The 22,236-nt window shown below is 36.3% G+C and overlaps 1 protein-coding gene across 3 annotated transcripts in view; it reads right to left on the bottom strand.

The window, feature by feature from the left end:
- Positions 1 to 22,236, bottom strand: part of LOC145668129 (atrial natriuretic peptide receptor 1) — a 2,711,550-nt gene that overhangs the window by 516,713 nt on the left and 2,172,601 nt on the right. The gene's annotated exons all lie outside the window — the stretch shown is intronic.

Here is a 22,236-nt window from a genome sequence, read left to right as displayed (position 1 = left end):
TTTATCTGCTAAAGAAGTATACGTAGTTTTATTAAGCAAGTGACATATGTATATAGAGTTACGAAGTTTGGGGGTGTCAAGACCCAGTGGTCTACCGTAGGTGCATCCCTGTCCACGGGGCTCCCTCCTCCTTGGCCCCACGAAGGCTAAAGCTGCCTCTGTTGGAGAATATCAAAATATGAACATATCGGTCAGTAAATATTTTGATGTCGAAATTTGAAAGTATCAATGGATGGATGATGTATCGAAATGTTGCACAGCAATAAGGGTAAGTACTCCTATATATAACAAGCTCCGCTCCCCAAATGTCTCCCCTCTTTACGAACCGATGTTTCCACAATTTGCAAGTTCTATATATTGCTGGTAAAAGCTTTTAGTTGGGGAAAACTGGTAATTGGCTTGTTCAAACGAAATTCCACTCCAGATTTTATCTTTCAACAACTTAGAAACAGAAATCCTCAAATTCTTGGTACTTATTAAAAGAATAAAGGAAAATATTTTCAACGGAATTTTAGTGGTTTTGTTCCTTTTTGCACTCGACTTTTTTCTATGGTAGTCTAGTTCGAATTCATTCCTTTTTTAGTCTAGAGATTTTTTGTGACGTAGTGGAAAGGAACTTCCTCATTTTGTATTTACAATAATAAAAAATAGATAGATAGATTTTTTTAAACATATTATGTCGTAAGCTCTATTTTCAAAATAAGTCCAAATTTCTTTCACTCCGACGTCTTACCCGTAATAATATTGTTCTAGTAATAACTAACTAACTCTATAGACTATGGAACCCGAATTTCAAAGACGCGTTCACAAAAGCTCTCCGTTGACTTCTGTCTTTAGCCAACTGTATCCAAATTTTTATTTCATATTCCTATTTCTGCAAGATCTATCCTTATATTGTTCTCTCATCTAAGCCTAGGTCTTCCTATGAACGTTTCCCGATTGGATTTCCAGTTAAAACTTTGAAAGCATTTCTACTTTATTCCGTTCTGACTGCATGACCACTTTAGCCTCCTAGACCTTGTTTTTAGTAAGAGTTCCTTTAAAATAATATTTACTTTTTTAAAACTTTCTTCTCTTTTTCACGTTATACAATACAATTCGTCTTTATCTTATTCAGAGTAAACACATCTCTCTAATTGGAATGGAAGTAAAAAAGGAAACGGAAATAGGAAGAAAGAAAGAAAGAAAGAAAGTGAACCGACTCTTCTTGACATCAAAGCATTACTGTAAGACATAATTTAAAAAAATGTGAGATAGGTCGAAGGAAATTAACTTAAAAGAGTTCCCCATCTTTGAGGAAAGAAATGTTACCGTAAAATGCGAAGCATGTATTAAGTGGGAAGTCTATTATATAAAGCTTTCGAAAAGTCATGTAACAATGGCGCAAATATTTCCTCATTTTTTAAATGACTTCTGTTGAAGTCGACATGTGGTAATATTTGAAGCAAAGAACTTCTAGTACAGTAACACACATGCATGATATGCGCATAGGAGGTAAAAAAAAAGTTTTCTGGAAGAGTAGATAAGGAATGAGTGTTAGGAAACCACCGTGGCATGTAATGAACATAGCACACCGACGGTTGTTATCGAGAATATATTGAAGGATATCAGTGCAGCAATGAAGAAATCCTCAGAAGTCCTTGCGCAGGATGTATAGTCAGAATGTACAGAACGTGCTGCTCTTAGGAAATCTTTATAAACGTTTACGTACAAACCAGAACCGTGCAGAAGTTAGTGCCAGGTGATTACCTCAAGAGTGATGAAAGTTGTCGGTAGTTCATGGAACATGCAAAGCTTGATGCGGATTAGCTGGACGACTGATTTTGGTCATACGAAGCTTGAATTGATCTCGAAGAGTATGTGAATTTAAACAATGCGTTTGTTTCCGACTGTATGACTCTCTCCTTCACACCCTAAAGATTAGTGTTATGATGTGCCATGCCTGTGACCAGGAATATTCAACAGGGTAGTGCAACTTCCCATACCATTCATATGACCAGCAGTATTCAACAGGGTAATGTAAACTCCCATACCATTCACGTGACAAGGAATATTTGGAATCGGCGTTTTCAGGGCACATCACTATAAGCTACTAGGCAATCCATCTCCCAACTTCACTCTAGACTCTCTCTCATGGGGATATCTGATGTTATCAGCTTGCACAGCTCATCTGCAAACTTTGCAAGAACTGTAGACCAACATTCAACGAACTGAGGAGAACTTAACGTGTGAGACGCTATAGAACGTGTTTAGGAATATGATCAGAAGGCTGCACATGTGTGAAGCAGTAAATGGCGGCCACTTTTAACATTTTTTTGATATTATTTCCATGGATTGTATGACTATGAACATCCTGTAGTTAACAACTTTATTTCAAACTGCTCTAGATAACTGATAATGAGCTGGGAGTCTGTTAATTAAGAAGGAAGTCGCAGTTCAGCAAATACACGGGATTAGATGGGCTTGCCCATGATAGTCTTCCAGAAGTTTAAGATCAGAGTGAGTATAGGCCAAGTATAGGAATAACGTATCAACAAAATACGTAACGGAGTACAGTAGTACATTGGAAGACGGAAAGAGGGCAAAAGATACAGACTGATATTGTTTTTATGCTCAGCAATGAATTTTTGTTTCGATTGTGTCGAAATGACCTTTAAAATTTAAGGATTTAATATAGAGTTAATAAGTAGTGATCATGTTGGCATGAACTCAGTGTGAAAATAGATAGTTCTCTTTTTATAGTTAAGTACACTCTTGCCATTTACGCATTTATATACTAACTAGTTGCAAATCAGTAACCAAGCTGTTCAAAGCAAACAAATGATTATTTATCGGATTTTCTAACTGTAACATTGTCTGAACTCAAATTTTCTGTGTGTGTTTAAATAACTAGATGGGTTGAAAGAAAAAGATTAACAACATTAAATTAGTTTTAAACACTTTATTCGGTAGTTTCTTATTGTCATTAAATTAGAATTGAGTGACTATTTGTAATGTAGGATTTCTAGCTTTGCATTTGTTGAAGGATTGGGTTCTACATAGAGAATAATTATCTTGTAACGTTTCAACCATATAGCAGAGGTCTGCACGGGATCGGGCCTACAAAGCATATATAACTTCGGGCCCGGGCCGGGCTCGGGCTGTAAATTTTTAAACGTACAACCCTATTTCTCAGGCCTTTTCGGGCCTGTTGGAGAACATTTAAAGCACAACTGCAAAATTAAACCTCTAATTGCTGTAAATAAACATTCAATTTTGCGTTAATTAGACTATTGTTTCTGTAATTCGGGCTTATTTCGGGCTCATTTGATTACCGTATTTACTCGCGTAATTTTCGCACTTTTTTAGACGAAAAAAGTTGTTTTGAAACAAGGGTGCGTAAATTATGCGAAAAAAAAATAGCCACATCACTGAACATCATCTAATTTTTCCCCAGTCAAAATAACACGAAAATACCGGTACACATTTTCTTTGTAGCAAGAATTGACAACAAACAACTAATTCTAAATTTGTAGAAAAATAACATTAAAAAATTGATTAAGAAGTCGTGTGGTTTCTTACCTTACAACAATGGCTTTGCTGCGTTGCGAATTGTTCATTAGCTTCCGTAATTGATTCCTGGAAAAATGCTGTTTCACAAAAAGTTTCCGCGTGCGCAAATTACGCGAGGAAAATAAAATATACAGAAAATGCCCTTCAAAATTGGGATGCGAAAATTATGCGAGGGCGTAAATTACGCGCGTATTTACGGTATCACATGAGCTCGGGCCTAAATGATAAAACATATTTCGGACTCGGGTCGGGACTCACATTGAAAATTCACGGCCCGGGCCGGACCGGGCTTGGGCTAAAAATTTCGGCCCGTGCAGGCTTCTACCATACAGTAACAAATCAAGTGGAAAGGTTTGTAAAGTGGCTATGACAGAGTATTACTGTATTACTGAACCCGCCATTTTGGATGGGTTCAACATAGGGAATTGAAACTTTTGGCAAAGCATTTCTCTTGCTGAGACGTTTCCAACGATATATTACTCGATTCCGTTTGCATTTAAAATTTTCAAGTTGACCCCACATACTCCTATATAGGAGTGTCTGGAGTAGACCTTCTATAGCTCAAAATTCAAGCCCGTTTTTGTGTTTTCTCATATTCGCAGTCGTTTCGAAGATACAGGGGGTTAAACGGACTTTATGTATACGAAATGTGAACCCCACCATTTTGGATGGATTCAAGACAGGGAATTGAAACTTTTGGCAAAGTATTTCTCTTGCCGACGATATATTACTCGATCTTTCCAACGATATATTACTCGACCCCATTTGCCATTTAAAATTTTCAAGTTGACCCCACGTATCCCTATATGGGGATGTCTGTCTTCATGTAAGCATAATGGAAGAAAGTAGAAACGCTTTCAAAGTTTTAACTGGAAGTCCATTCGGAAAACAACAATTAGGAAGATCTAGCTGCAGATGTGAGGACAATATGTATTAAGATAGATCTCGCAGTAATAGGAATATAAAGTAGAAGCTAGATCCAGTTGGCTAAGGATAGAAGTCAGTGGAGAGCTTTCATGAACGCACCATTGAACCTCTGAGTTCCATAGGCCATACAGTGTTAGTTATTTATAAACAAAACAGGCATTACTGCAAAATTACAGTATCATGAAAATCTGCACATGTTTACCGCAAGTTATATATAATACATTAAAAATGCAATAGTATTGCACTAGATGTTGTACTGTATTTGATATTTTACAATGTATATTCCTATCGTGAGGGTAGCTGGTTCGACCCCAGCCACGCAGGTTTGTAGTTGACGACATCATCTCCGTGGGGTTTTCAGTGGTTCTCCTGTGTTTTCCCACAATCACATCCCATTAATTCCTTTATAGTCATTCACCTCCAATAATTGTCAGTCTCCTTTAGTGGCGGATCTAGCCTGGAGCCACAGGGGCCTCACTCACTAGTTTCTGAGCGCAAAAATAATTGAATATATATATATAGTTTGGATTCTACCTGCCCGTCACCCAGTTTTTATGTTCTACATCCGCCACTGGTCTCCTTTAGCCTAAAATGCATAATTGAGAGACGTGAAACCGGAAATTAAATTTAATTTCATTTTTATAATGCATACACAGATACTGACTTTAAAATTTGTATGTACGGTTACTTATCTGATCTATTTTTGATGGCAATGTCCAATTCTCTCTTTTCTTTCTCTCGTTTTCGAAGACTAATCAATATATTAAAATGTTCTGAATGAAAATAATTTTGTGTTGATTGAGACGAAAATAGCAGATTTTGCTCCTACTGCTGACGGTTTCAAATATTGTTCATAGGTGACACGAGAATCGCTTCCTCCTTTGTAGCCTTCAGGAAAGGAAGGAATTCAGCAGAAAGCTTTGTCGTCCGCACATCTTAGCGGTTAACTTGCCACGTATTTGGGATGCATGAAACATTGCTTCTCCTCAACGTTCTTTCGCGACTCGTAGCGTTGACGTAGTTATTGGATTCTCGCTATTTTGATGCGGTAAACGAAACACATTTTAATGATTTTTTTTTATCCGCTAGAAGGTACTGGTATTTTCTGTCTTGTACTCAAGAACAGAAGGCATCATGAAGGGATTCTGAAAGATTTCCACTGTTGAGCCTATGAAATCCAACTGGCACCAGTGGTACCAAGTTGGAAAATTACAAAATTCCATCTCTAGACTCAAAAAGTTTATTTTTCTTTTGAATTTCCAACATTATACTCATTACAAGATGATAATAATAATAATAATAATAATAATAATAATAATAATAATAATAATAATAATAATAATAATAATAATAATAATAATAATAAATGTGAAATGACACTATTCAATCTTCCATGAATATAAAATAGCTTATGAATAAGTATTCCTTAATCGAAAACAGGTATTGTTTTTTGTCAGAAATGCAGTATCTTTATCACATCTTTGTGCCATTACCTCATCATGAGTTACATCATAATACGAAAACTTCGTTTTCCACACCACACATTTTGTGTGGAAAATTTTCTAGGTTGCTTGTTTCTCGTTTGATATTTCTTTCTTTCGTTTCTCGTCTGATATTTTTCTTTCATTCAGTCATTCGTATGTTCATTATTTTATTTTTACCAGACCAGAATTTTAGTTCTTTGGGGGTTGATTTTTGACTATCACACGCTTCACAAATCACTTCTTCTCTAGCATAAACTTTCAAGATTAAAAAAGTTCTGGTAAACATTTGAGAATTAATTCTAATTTTACGCTCTTTGATCACTCATTATATCAATTTTCGTTCCTATAGAATGTTATTGGCGTGGATGTCATTTATATGAAAAATCCCATGTATAGCGCCAATATCAAGGAAAATTATTTTTATCTCTTTCGGAAAAATTAGTCAGAATATCCCACAAAATAGGAATTTTCCACTGGTTGGCATCACTGACTGGCACAAAAACTGAAGCCAGACGATCATGAAAATCGCCGAGCATTTGCCGATTGGGTGCTTCCGAATCAAAGAGTGGACAACAATTTCATCAACGAAATAATACTCAGTGGTGGAGCGCACTTTTTGTTTGGGACTCAGAAAACCCTCGAGTAATTATGGAAAAGTCATTACATTCACAACGAGTGAGTGTGTGTTATGACATTTGGGCTGAGGGTGTATTTCTTGGAATATGGTGCCGGAAACGCATTAACAGGAACAGCGAACGATACTACAATATGTTAAGAGATTTTTTGCGGTTTGAATTGAATCGTATAAACGCTGAGGAAGTATGATTTCAACAAGACGGAAGTATGTTTTTTATGCATGCACTCAAAAGTTACCTTCTTTATGGGATACCCTGTATATGTATTTTTGAACTAATGAAAATTTTAGATGTTACTGAATTTTAACTATTTACTTTTCAATTTCTTTTTTTACATTGTACATTTTTATCCATGGATTCTAGATTTGGAAAATACATGAAATTGGTGAAAATCGAATTAATATAACCAAAACGTTGCAAAATCTAATATTGAGATATTATCTAACATCGAAGATAAGCTAATCTGATTTAATTTACTCTTTGATGAACTTTCAAAAAGTATATCTTTCAAAATCCTATTCGTGCATTAAATAGAACGTAGAACATAAAGCAAACAGTTACTGTATGCTAATTACATTTATACAACTAAACAGAAATGATTTGTACTACGAACCAATAGACAAATTCCCAGTTGTAATTTGTACTAATGTAATATATTTTATTAAAGGCGGGAAATGCGTACGGCATTTAATTTGTACAAAAATATATATAATTTGTTGCGTAAATGCCATAACATATTACTAGTAATTAGATTGCACGATTATTAATTAATATGTATATTTGGTATTCAGTGTCACGATATATTGGTTATGGTGAAATCAACAGCTAATTATTTAATTTGATATAGATCCTCAACTAGTAATTATAATTAAAAGGAACCGTACAAGAAATTAATTATAGAAATAGGTATTTCCAAACCATTGCATATATTAATCCCATAGCACTTACCTACATATACAAAAGCTAGTTCGCAAGGTAAACATAATAATACGTATCACAATATAGTGTAACGTGTTATATTCCATTTGCATATGACGCATAAATAACAAAAGTTAAGATAGTAAACATACATATTTCTAGTGTATAAATTAATCTACTGCATGTGCTCCGCTGTTTGTATCACGAATACTATCTCGTTGGCTCATATGTTCAAATACACTTTCATATTTAATAACATTTTTTGTATTTTATTTCTGTACTAAATCTAAATGATAGTAATTAGTTTTGCATTTGCAGAAATTACTTTGTAACAGTAGCATACACAAGAGGTTTCCGTGTTTTAACACATTCTTTAGCAAGATGTTGTGAAAGAAACAAACATATAAAGATATGTATACGAGAATCGCACGTGACCTGAAACAACATGCACTTAGGAACTTGAACCGCTACTCTTGATGTAATTCTTAATACGCTAATGCTCCGTAATGTAACAAATGTGAAAGAAAATATAGAACTGAAACCCAAATGGACAAGCTAAATGTATCACATGTGATACCTTTACTATTTGTATACGGATAATTCCATGACCTGTCAGTAGAATTAACCTAATTTAGTTCTCGAGTGCAAGAAGCCTATGGAAATTCTTTGCCCCTTTAGTTAGCCGATTTTGTTGTCGTATCTTTGCTTTTAACATTTAGGGAGAGAATGTTCTCATAAACTATTCTTCTAGTCGTTTTACTAAATTTCATGATTGACAACTTCAGAGGTAAGTTTGGGCAGATACAATGGAATTTTTGGGTAATTATCACAAAAAATGGTCAGCAATGTTGTCATATTTCCGTAGTGTTAGGGAATCATGAGCTATAAGTACACGGTGAGGTAAATAATGTTTGAACAAACAAGGAAATAATCCTTATCAGTTATGATAATTGTTAACGTTGACAGTTTCAGTAAATATTGGAAATGAAATATTTCAGTTTAACGTCCCACGATTATGCCCTTTAGGGTAAGAGAGATGATGTTTAAAGCAAGTGAATGATGATGGAAGAATTGGTGGAATGAGATATTGTGAGGAAACGGGAGCATCCCAAGGAAACCCACGGACAGCATGTTGTCAACCACTAACTTCCTTGGCCGGGAATTGAACTAGGAACCCCACGGGTCAGAGGTAAGCGCTCTACCACTGAGCTACCATGTTCCCCAGCAAATATTGGAGTTGGTAAGCATAGCAGGTTGTATCGATGTTGTATTATCATTTTATGCAGCTATTTACTACAATTATTCAGTAAAAATGAATTGGAAATTAAGTATTGTTGTGCTACAGTTTGGTTGGTGGGTGCGAATGAAATGCCTGTTTGATATGTTTTAGGAAACTAGCCTCACCAACATAATACAGGGATTTTAAGATCACGTGTCTAACGTCACAAACTTAGGAGCTACAAAATTTCAAAGCCCTAGTTGGTTTGGAAATGTGTAAAATGTTACGAAATAAAAAAAGAATAAATAAAACTTCTAGTTTAATATCCCACAGGATTGCTCTTTTTTGGAGCCGCGGTGGTAGAGCGTTCACCTCTGGTGCTTGGGGTCCCAGGTTCGATCCCAGCCCCCGCCAAGTGAACTTTGTTTCGGACAAACACCGTGTGCGTGGGTTTCCTCTGGATTCTCCCGTTTCCTCCCACTTTCTTCATTCCACCATTTCATTCACTACTCATCATCACCGTCTCCTTTAGCCTAACCGGCATAACCATGGGGCGTAAAGCTCAAAGATTTCATTTCACAGGATTGCTCTTTATTCTAAAAGAGATGGATCATTATTAAAAGTGAGAGATTGGGAAAGAATTGGGAGAATAGCAATGTGGAAGGGAATGGTAGTACCACGAGGAAACCCACGAACACGATATTGTGTACCACAAAATCATTTCCCTGGAATCAAACCAAGAATCCCTCACACCTGAAGTGAACGCTCTGCCACTGAGCTACTGTAATCCCTACTTAATATTCTAGCCACTTTTCTGAGTGTCAATACTAAATTTAATCAAATATGCAATTCCCTATACATAAGCTAGACGAACTGCATAGGTTTCAGAACTACCTGTTGCTGTGTCTAGTTTGGGCTATTGCCTATTCTTTATAACCCCCCCCCCTTTCAAGAAAATGCGGTATAATTTGATTCTTCTTGTTGAAAGAACAAAAAACGATCTCGTGGAGTAAGAGAATTTAGAAAAAGAAAGAAAACAACGAAAGATGCGAAATGAAGAACGGAAGAAAAGAAAGCCACAGGAAGGAACAAAATCAATATCCCTGAACAAAGTTAACAAGATCTCAGCTGCTGCCTCTCAAAGGATAGGCGTAGACAACATTTTAAAGTTGACCTAGAAATGTCTTTGAACTTAATATTCGATTACGTTTCTGTTATCTAGAGGAAACTAGATGAGTAATAGTTATTGGCCACCGTACTAGGTCATTTTTTGCTGGAAAGGGGGAGGGCGATTGGTTGTCACAATCTGAAGTTGCACAGAAATAATTTTGTTTGAGGGATTTAGGTAAAGCCAATTCTATAACCGTATTTGACAAGATGGCTAACTGTTTTAGGTTTGAGAGCTATTTTTCGTTTCAGAAATCACTGGCGGTCTACGTATCTGTTAACTGGCCCACTAAAGAAAACCATGAAACATTGACAATGATAGGCTGTAATGCTCCACTCTTCGCATTACAATTATTGGCTACCATTTTATGTGTGAAGATACCATTGTGTGTTTTGAAAATTTGTTAACATTAAGTTTATGCAGTTCATCATGTATTAGTTGTTCTGAAACACGCTGTATTTGTTGATTTTATTAAGTTATGTGCAACTTAGTACTTGGTCTGTATCATAATAATTATCATACACTCAAAACTCCATAAACACAAATCACAAAGTTTTACATTTGATTAGAACGTATTGTGCTAATGGAGCTGAAACCTAAAGTTCATACAGAACCTGAAAGGAAACGGAGAAAGAAGAGTGTTGCATTACACGATACAGATAGTATTTCACAGATCAAAGCGGACCACCTTTCACGACTACCGGTCGAGTACTAGACCGCGGACTACCTTTCACGATTTGCCCGTCAACCAGTAGATCGCGGCTTATCTTTCACGACTTACCTGTTGCTTAACAGATCGTGGGCTATCTTTCACGATTTTAGCAGTCAACTAATAGACGGCGGGCTACTTTTTCATAACTCCGTTCGACTAATAGACCGCGGGTTACCTTTCACGACTCTGGTAAACTAATAGACCGCGGTTATCCTTCACGACTCTGGCGACCGCGCCAAACTAATACCCTATGTCAGGTAGTTGACTTATCCTCTACCATTTTAACAATTTACTTCAAAATATAACAACTGTTATTTAGGACAGATGTCGGAATAGCTAGAAGAACGCGAATACCTTTCCCAGAACAAACATTTTCTTTGTTACAATCTTGTGATGGCCGAAGTGAATAATCAACTGAAAAATGCAGCCAGAAAAAGAAGTAGGCAACAAGAAGTTGAATACTGAAAAGTTGAAAAACGGGAAAGTAAGAAATCTTTCCGTTGAAGAACTCGAAGAAAATATTGAAACAAGGAAAGAATAGATGCAGGTAGTAACAGACGGTGGAATCATATTAAACTTTGCATACCGCAGGCTGCAGAAAAAGTAGTAGGTTACTTAGAAGAAAGCAGTTAAGAACCATCGGTTAGAGAACAGATGTTGCAGGAAATGAGAGATATACGGGTATAGAAACTGGTTAAGACTGAAGAGGGTGGAAAGATGTACACGAAATTAAACAGTGAGTTACGGACAGAGCAAGGGAAGAGTTTGACAAACGAAAATATGAGGACATAGAAGAATTAGAAAGAGTTGGGAAATATGATTAATTGTACTACAGGAAGGTGAAATCTATGTAACTCTGAAAGAAACAAGGAAGTATTACAATGGCAGTAGAAAATAAGAACGAGATGGTCAGCGAAAGAAGTGAACTCTTAAGAAATTAGAAAGAATATGTTGAAGACTGGTATTCGAGTTGAGATAGACCGCGCGGCCTGATGCTGCAGTGAAAAAAAAGAAAAAGTATGCAATGATGATAAATTGCATAATATTCCTCTTAATGAGTATGAAAAAGTTATATCCAACATTATATATGGATAGACAACCGAAATAGTTAATATACCAATTGAATTCATTAAGGATGTGGAAGACAAAGGACAAGAAAGAATTGTTTTGACTCTGTACTGAAATACATGAAACAGAAGAGTGGTCAAAAGATTTCCTGAAGACAATCATGATACTATTAGCTAAGAAATCGAACCCAGGGAGACGTGAGAACTACAGGACTATTAGTCTCATATTACATGCAGCAAAAATTATGCTTCGAGCACTGAACAGAAGGTTATTTGGAAGAACAAATGAAGAAGTTGAGGAGGAACACTTCGAGCTGAGGAGAGGTTCAATAGGTTCATTAAAGGTAATCGATGAAAACTTCATTAAAAAAGAGAAAAAGTTGTATGTTGTATTTATTGATCTAGAAAAGGCTTTTGACCGCGTGAACTGCAAATTATCATTGTGAGTTCTGTAGAAGGTTTGACTGGAATGGGATGATGGAAAACTCATAAGAAACATATATATGAATCAACAACTAAGTGTTGGAACAGGGAAAGGAATGACAAAGTAGAGTATAATTGAAAAGAGAAACTCGACAAGCATGTTTTATCTTCCCAACAAAATTTAATATCTATCTGGAAGAGAGGTGTGAAAAAGAGCCTACATAATGATGACGACGTTTCGGTAGGAAGTAGAATGATTAGATGTTTACGATTCACAGAAGATATGATGCTTGTTGGGGAATCTAAAAAGTAAATCAATAAGATGAGGAAGGGCTGTGAAGAATATGGGGTGAAAATACCTAGGTAAATGTAAGAAAGACAAAAATCATGGTGATTGGAATGAAGCGATCGGTCTCTAGTATAAAGTAGGAGGGAAGAAAAGAGCAGGTGACAAGTTTTCAATACGTGGGTAGTATTATTAGTGAGGATATGAAGTGCGAACGGGAAATAAAAGCAATGACAGGAATGGCGAAAGAACCATTTAGGAGGAAGAAAAGTCTATTTTGTGGGTTATGGAATAAATATTTGGGTAAAAGACTCATAAAATGTTTTGTATGAAGCATTGTACTGTATGGGGCAGAAACATTGATATTTCAGAAAAGTGATGAAAAAAGGCTGGAATCTTTCGAAATGTGAGTATGGAGAAGAATGGAAAGAACTAAGTGGGTCGTGCGAATAGCGAATGAGAGGGTGTTTGAAATGCCGAGGGAGAAAAAAAACAATTTTAGATATCATTAAAAGGAGGAAGAGAAATTGGTTGATATATTGGGTAAGAAGGAATTGTATCATGAAGGACGTGCTAGAGTGTATGATGGTAGTAAAGAGAGGGAGGGAGGAAAGGAATCTACAATTGATGGACGATATCAAAAGAGAGAAGTCGTACGTGAAGACAGAAGGGTTAAATGGAGAACATGGAGCATGGAAGCTTCTGAGTTGCAGCAAGTGGCCTGCTAGTAATAGCAGAATACTTATGATAGTGATGGTAACAGAGAGAAAAGTTGAGTCAGTTATATATTACTGTGTAATGTTGCGCACGAGAACTCTTCCGATAGAAACAAATTCATTTTTCGAGACGAGAGTTAGATTTATGACAAATTTTCGGAACGAAATAACCTCAACTTTTATTTCGTGTGCTCCATTCCAGCAACACTTATTCGATACATACGTATTTGAAACAATAGTCCTCATTATTGGAATGAAATAGTCTTTCTGTATTACGTCTTACGTGCATGCAATGTGGATTAAAGGAGAGGAGTGATAAATGATAGTGAATGATTATGAAAAAATTGATAGAACAAGAATGCGGGAGGAAACTTGAAAACTCGAAGAAAATCCATGGACATGATGTACGCCACACGACCTAGGGTTAAACTAGAAACCTCTCACTCTAAAGTTGAGTACTCTATCATTAAGACACCGCGCTCCCCGAGTCATCTTTGTTGTTGTTGTTCATGCTCACTTAAGGGTCCGGGCTCGCAATCTTCAATCAGACTCACACTCATTTGTGCTTACGCTACTAACCTTAATAAAGTTAATGAAGTAGTGTCTTCATTTTCAATGGTTTTCAAACAGTAGACTTTAAAGTACGCTTTACAAGTATGCTAGTTGTGACTTTTCAATGTATATTTTTCTAACTTCTCTTGAAAAGCTTAAGGTATGGTATATACCTAGTATCCACGAGAGAAATACGAAATAATACAGTAATTCTCGTAATACCAAGATCGTTAACATACTATGAAACGCCAAGATCGTACCATTTTTACCCATTTACTAAGGTATACTATTTTCGTAATAAATATGTGTTTTCTTCTTTTGTAAACATTACTGAGATTCACACTTGCCTAGGACTAGCTACTCTCCCGTTCAATAAGGGCTTCGGTTCGCTATCTTCAATAGGACTCACACTCGATTGTGCTCTCCCTAGTAGCAAGAAAGTTTTCTGCCCGTTGGCCCGTGCTTGGCTTTGGGGGTTTCTTTACTTGTACTTGAAACGCATGCTTTCATACAATTTGCCTTTTGTTGTACATGCAAATGATGCTTTAAACCCTTCGCAGAGCGTCATAGCATCACTGGTCATTCACTAGCTATTGACTTGACTTGTAAATCGCTTGCGTTAAGCTTCAACGGGACACTGAATGCAAAGTTGCCCCATTTAACTTCATTACTGGAATCCAGCTTGCAGCATGCATGCACGTTTTCCAATCAAGCTGAATGCAAGCTTGGCCGATTTACAATCCAAGTTCATAACAAGCGGTTTGCTCGTTGTATCTGCTACTAGGGCTCTATTCCTAGCTTGAATGAAGGTTATGCTCAAAAAAGGTGTAGCCTCTCCATCCTCATTGAGACTTGCACTCGCTTGTGCTCAGTAAGTGTTTGGAGTCGATATGCTCCATGGTACTCACACTGACCTGTGCTTGCGCTCACAAACCTCAATTAAATTCATGCTCACTTAAGGGCTTGGGCTCGATATCCTCACTGAGGCTTACATTTGATCGTGCTTGCTCTCATTAAGTGTTCAAACTCGCTATCCCAATGAGGCTCGCATCGCTTGTGCTTGTGCTCACTAGCCTAAATAAAGTTCACGGTTACTAAGGGTTTGGGCTCGTTATCCTCGATGAGGCTCTCATCCTCTTACTTGTACTCTGTAGCCTCAAAAGTTCATGCTCACTTAAGGGCCGGGCTCGCTATCCTCAATGATACACTCATTTGTGTTTGCGCTTACTAGCTTTAATAATGTTCACATAAAAGCTCGGGCTCGCTATCCTCAATGAAACTCATTTATTTGTGCTTGTGCTCACTAGCTCAATAAAGTTCATGCTCACTTAGGGGCCCTGGCTCGCTATCCTCAATGATACACTCATTTGTGTTTGCGCTCGCTAGCCTTAATAATGTTCCCATAAAAGCTTGGGCTCGCTATCCTCAATGAAACTCATTCACTTGTGCTTGCGCTCACTAGCATCAATAAAGTTCGTGCTCATATATGGCCTCGAAGTCGATATCTCAATGAGTCTCACACTCACTTGTGCTTGCGCTCACTAGCTTCAATAAAATTCATGCTCACTTAAGGTATCGGGTTCGCTATTCTCAGTGAGATTCGCACTCGATTGTGTTCGCTCTCACTAGCCTCACTGAGGTTTGTAGCTCATTAACATCTATGGGGACTACACTCGCTCGGACTCGGGTTCTCTAACTACTTAAAGGATTTGTGGCCATATGCGCTTGCAATCGTTTATTGACCTTTGGACCAATCGATTTTAGAGCCGAGTTTGAGAGTTTACCCTTAGAGTTATCAAATATAAAAGTTTAACCCTTTCAAGACCTTAGTAAGAACTGTAGGCAAGGAGAATTTCTTTCGATCTTATTAGGTTAAAGCTGATACGTACATTCCAAAGATCGTTATCGTAAGTTGATCACTTCAGTAGTTAACTAGTTATGGTCCAGAACAAATATGTCCCTCTGGTCAATAAGGGATTTTTGTTTATAACAAATATACATAAGCAGATCTACCTAGGATATGTGATTTTTCCATTTAACGTTTTATTCTTCTTCATAACATTAGCAATTGTAACGTTTATATGCTAATAGTAGCGTTACTTCGTAAACCTAAGTAACTGGGGATAGATATACAAAATCAGAGACTGATTACCAAACTATTATAGAACAATTTGTATTTATATTCCACCTCATTTATGTAATTCTTACACCTTTAGCATCCTACACACGAAAAATGAAACAATTTAATTGTTTAAGGATATTTTAAGGAAGTAGAACACACATTCTCTTGTGAAGGGATTAAGCAATAGTTGGTTAGAAAGTAGTGCAGGATATGCACTTGCAAAAAGAAGAAAAACATAATAATGGTTACTTTATTATTTCGCGTAATTTCTGATGGTTTATATGAAGTACTAAGTTAATTTTATGGCGGTTATAGTGGTTGATAAGCTAATGAAGAAAGAAGTTTGTAAAGATTGAAATAATTTTATCTGTGTGGTCCTAACAGAATATGTGGATGGAATGATTTTGCTTGGCTGGGCCAGCATCTAAAGGAAACGGAAATATTCAGTTCTTGTTTATATCACCAGTAAAAATAAATTACGACTGCGGAGGTGCATATATGTAGACTAAAAGTCAGGAAGCATGTGGCAAGCCATCGGATATTTGCTATCAGTAGCATCTGAGTAATTCACTTGAGGAACTTCCGTTCATCATCGAAGAAATCTTAAATTGCAATGGTTAATTCCGGCAAATATTTGCTTCTCTACACTAGTTCGAATTTCAAATATCTGATCTTTGATAACCATGTTTTACACTGTAACATTTTTGTTCTTTTAAAGTAACAATTTATATAACATCTAGTTTATTGTACTATGATATGCACATACGTAAGTAATTTATTTTTCTTGACAAATCGAACAACTCATCAAATATACTAACATAAAATGTACACTTTAAAGTGGTAAATAATAAATAATAATAAATAATGGTAATGGTTGTTAATAGATCTTTATTTACGACAATCATCTGAGTACTTGAAACATTTTAACATGTTTGAAAAAAGTGAAAATTATAATATATTCGTATTCTAATCAATTTAATCATTCTTTTTCTAAGACAACATTCTTACGTTCCTTTCAATCAATAAGGTATTTACAACATGTTGTTTGAGGATTTATAAGAAAGGCCTGAAACAGTTAAAGGAAGCAGACCACTATTTGAAATAATTTTACTGAAGAACGTGTGTCGAAAACATTTCGAAAACCTTCAGCTAGCCTATATTTTTAATTATACGAGACCATACGATAATCTTTCAGTTTGCCTTAGTATTACTTATGGGATAGAAATTGAATTTATTTCCAAGATAATATTTCTTCTAACAAACTATTTTAGTAGTTCTGACACTGGCAGCTGAAGTGTAATTTATTTTTGTATCAGTGTGGTGCTGGGTAGAGGAAGAGGGTTAAATGAGTCAAACTTTACTTACTCACAAATACACGGACGGAGGTCCAAAACCTTTATACTTTATCTTTCTACAAATTTCTCAGTTTCGCCAACTTTTCTGTCTCGACCATTTGGGCAACTGGCCCCCCCTCACTCTCCTCGAATTATTTTCCTGATCTTGACATTTACTCCATTTTGACAATTTACAAGGGCAGGGTGAAAAGTTCTCGGTCTGAGTATGTAAGAATGTGGATTTCAGTTCAAAAATGAATTGATTTTTCGACATAATCTCCCTTAACTTCAATACACTTGGTCCAGCGTTTCTCCAGCATCAGTATTCCTTCCCGGAAATAAGAGTCTGGAAAGTTGTGAAAATAGTCATCCACGACCCTCTCAACTTGTTCATTCGATGCGAAGCGCTTCCCAGAAAGAACTTGCTTCAAGTTTGGAAACAGATAGAAGTCCGATGGTTCCAAACCAGGAGAACATTGAGGATGGCCGAGCAAATCGTACCGCAAATCTCGCAGTTTCCTAATCGCTAACTCACCCTTGTGCACAAGTGCGTTGTCCTAGTGAAAGATGCTTTTCTTCTTCAAGCCAGGCCTCTTCTTGCGAATTTTGGCATCCAGCTGGTCAAGAAGGTTGGAGTAATATTCGACTGTAATTGTTCTACTTTTTGCAAGGCAATCAATTTACAGGATCTCTTTCGCATTCTAAAACGCACTGGCCATGATCTTTCCGGCCGATACGATCGTCTTCGCTTTCTTCGGCTCTGCACCACCATGTTCCACCCACTGCTTGACCTGCTGTTTCATTTCTGGCGTAAAGTGGTGAACACATGTCTCACCCATTGTCACAATCGTCGCACAAAATCGGTCGGATCCCTTTTGAATCGGTCCAAAGATTGCTGCGGAAGTCGTTTTCGCATTTGCTTTCGGTCGGCAGTCAGCAAATGTGGCACCCATCTTGCGCAGAGCTTTCGCATCCCTAGTTCTTAGTGCAAGATATTTCACACCCGTCCCTCCGATATACCCACACTTTCAGCTATCTCACTCACCTTCACTCGCCTGTTGTCCAACACGATATCATGCACTTTTTCAATTGTTTCCGGTGTGGTTGCGGCCTTCCTGCACGTGGGTCATCCTAGAGAAATGTGCGACCACGTTTAAATTCAGCTGTCCACTTTTTAATGGTTGACATTGAAGGAGAGTGTCCCCGTAAACTTTTGTCAACTTCGGATGAATTTCCGTAGGGGTTAATCCATCCAAAATGAAAAATTTTATTACCGCACGATATTCAAGTTTATCCATTTTCACAACTAACACGCAAGACGTCTAACTGCAACAATGCCTGCATACAAACTACTTGAGAGAACAAATTGACACTTGTTCTACGAACAACTGAAAAGCGCCCCCAGGCAAAAACAATAACATTTTGCTGACTGGAGTGCCATCTCTCGGTCAGACCGAGAACTTTTCACCCCGCCCTCGTATACCATTCTCGACTATGGTATTCTCCTTTCCTGATGATAACTCAATTATATACAAATGTTAAAACTTGACACAAATTGACATTTTGATCGGCCACTTTATTAAATGAAAATTCGTTTTCACTTTTTTTCAATAATATAATTAATAAATTTAATAATTCTGATTTACACATTTTTAGCACACAGACATGAGATATCCGACGCATTTATTGACAATACCGATAACGGTGATGAAGACAAGCCAAGACTATTTTACATGGCCATCATTTTCTAATCTGGCTCAATGTTCCCAACCTGGAACATTATAAAATCCCACCTTGAGAGGCAAAAAAGTCCCGTTTCGCCTCTCAATTTCCCCCGTTATACTAGTTATAAATATGATACAACATACAAAATTAAACGTCTTGTGTGTTACTCACTTTTCACAATATCTGAATAAATTACCCTTAAATTTCGATCGTCTATCTTTGTAAAATAATTCGCGAATAAATGTTTGTTTCTTAATCAAAAACAAGTATACTTTGTTATCAGAAATGCAGTGTCTACTTTTACCAAGAATGTCATGAGCTTCTGCTGAGAGTAATTATACTATAAAGAGCTTCGTTGTTCACATATTTTGTGAAGAAGCCTTGTCATGGAAGTTGATTGTTTAAAAAAAAATGTTTGGTATTTTACTTTCTTCTTTCGTTCGATTTGTTTGTTTGTTTGTGTTTGTTTTCTCTTTGCTTTCTTAAATACCAGAGCACCAAATCATGTTCGCGGCACTTAGTTTTAGAGCAAAGCACACGGTAACTCATTTTACAAACCACTTCTCTACCAGCATGCACTTTCCCGTCAGCAAAGGAAATATTTCGTGAACGACAGCATTGGACAAATACATTGACTAAGTTTGAATTAGTGATGCTAAGCTGTGGAAAAATCCCATTTCGTCGGGTTTGTTACATTTCTTTTGGGAAGGATAAAGGGAATATACGAGGGTCCTTTCGAAATTAATGCCTCCTATTTTTTGTGTTGACTTTGTATATCCGTGCCAGATGTCGTTGGTGTAGTGCAAATGCTTGAACTTTCCTCTCTTATTTGCAGCTGGTCCCATTGTTCTGCGGTAGTTGGCGCCAGCATAGGTGTGTTCCAAAATGGAACCTGATATGGAAGTGCGTATAAAACGATGATGTGTGATTGAAATCCTCACTACTGAAGGAATTGTGCCGATTGAAATCCATCGGCGTTTGGTAAAGGTTTATAGAGACGATACAATAGACGAGAGCAATGTGAGGGGATGGATACGGCATTTTCAAGGTGGTGAAGAGGGTGTTCATGACAAGCCACGGCCCGGTCGACCCTGAACAGCTGTCATCCCTCGTAATGAAGACCGCCTTGATTAACTCATCCATACTGATCGCCGGATAACGACCAGAGAATTGTGTACAAAGCTGAATGTCAGCTGTAATGCCTTGGAAAAATGCTGGAACATCTTGGTTATCGCAAAGTCTGTGCAAGATGGGTGCCGCGGATGCTTACAGAAGATCACAAAACTCAGCGAATGGAAATTTGTCGGGATCTTCTGGATCAATACGAAGACGAATGTGACAATTTTCTGGATAGCATCGTCACCGGAGATGAGACGTGGTGCCATCAATAAGAGCCGGAACCAAAGGATAGTAAATGGAATGACGATTTTTACAAGCGCGGCATGTAGTCTGTTGTTCATCGTTGGCAAAAGTGCATACTGAATGGTGAGAGCTATGTGGAAAAATAAGTCTATAGCTGAAATATTGCTATGATTAGCTGTTGTTATTTATGTATCTCCATTAGTTTCCATGAAAAAATGAGGCATTACCTTCGGAACGACTCTCGTATATATATATATATATATATATATATATATATATATATATATATATATATATATATATATATACTGCATGTTTTGTATATCCAACATATATAAAAATCCATGTCAGCGAAATTTTCTACTGACGAAAACTAGACATAGTGAATCACCAATAACTACGAAATTATTATTGATAAACCAATTCTATGACCAATACAGTAAGTTGACTTGGCATTATCATTATATTTATAATTGCATTTCATTGTTTATTATGATTAGGATCAAATCATATAACATCTTTATACTGATATTTTATATATTTTGATTTTCAAATATAGCACGAGAGAATTATTTCTTTTGGTAAGTATTGGATTTAGAAGTAAATAGACACTTTTAACAACAGGTTCAGCGAACTTGAAAAGTTTCAACAACCAGTTTAGGCAAACTGACTACCGTATTTGTCAATAATAAATAGTGACTTGAAAACAGACATTTTAATTTGTACTAGTTTTCATAACATTTGTTCATATTAACCTCAGTTTTCAGAGAAAATATAAGTACAGTAACGTTCAGAAAGATTTTATGTTAGGTGTAGAAGTATTGCCATTAGAAGTTTCTGACAATATTTTACTGTGGTATAGTATGTTTCATTTTATGTACTGCTTATAGCGTAAACTTTCCACAGTAGACATAAAACTCCAGAAGTTGTCAGAAAACCGAAGGTTCGTAAATTACAACTAGGTTATAGTACAGAGTTACGTGAAGCAATCAAAGAAATAAATATTTATGTTTTGAATGGTACGGATGAGAATGAACATGAGTGAGTTTTTTATTATTAAAGATCAACGATATGTGATTGTCAGTGATATATCCCTATGATCTGTTTCAGGTAAGATACCCTTACTAGAGAAAAACTTAGAGTTGTCTCCCCTCACAGCTATATACTGGGTTCTTAATGAATGGATTATCATTTAGTGTTGGAGGAGTTTCCTTTAAAACAGAGATTTTTTTTTACGTACGGTCACTACTAATCTATTTTCTTTTTTCCATCTGATGTTTTATCTGACAGATTTGATAGTCGGATGAAAGGATCTCAATTTGTTTTGAACTCAAGTTTTTATAGGTGATTTAAGATATTGTAGCATGTTTTTGTGGTTGCCATGGGATCACTTTTGGGATGATATTGATAATGATATTTATGATGGATCGTGAGAAATATTTATGCACTGTCTAGACTTCTTCCTATTTTACTAGGCAAGAATTTACATTTTTTAATGTTTTGAGAGTCATTTATTTTTTAAACTTGGACATAATAGAAATGTTTAATAGACTTTTAAAAAGAAGATTTTCAATTCAATTTGTTCATATACTACCCATCTAGGTATATATATATATATATATATATATATATATATATATATATATATATATATATATATATATATATATATATATATATATTGTGGGTGTATTCATGCAGAACTTCGAAATTGGTGAAGCGATTTTAACGAATCTTCTTTTGTTTGAAACAGTATATGTACACTCATGTCCAAAATAATTGTCGCATATCTATAACTGTTTTCTTGTAAGAATATAATTTGATAAAGATTTTGCAGGGTACATTTAATACTTATATTATGTGTATAAACGGGAATTGTATATTTGTGGTAAATTTCATAGGAAAAGAATTATAAATACGAAAATTAGAATGAGTAAAACAAAATGTTGCTAAATGGCCAAGAAAATTTTATTTTCATTTTAATGTTCTTATTTACCGCTCTTTTGACACGAAAGTTGCCACATATCTGTCTTT

Source organism: Thermobia domestica, chromosome 13 (genome assembly GCF_964235325.1).
Source record: "Thermobia domestica chromosome 13, izTheDome1.hap1.1, whole genome shotgun sequence".
NCBI classification, from domain to species: domain Eukaryota; kingdom Metazoa; phylum Arthropoda; class Insecta; order Zygentoma; family Lepismatidae; genus Thermobia; species Thermobia domestica.
This window is presented reverse-complemented; position numbering and strand designations above follow the sequence as displayed.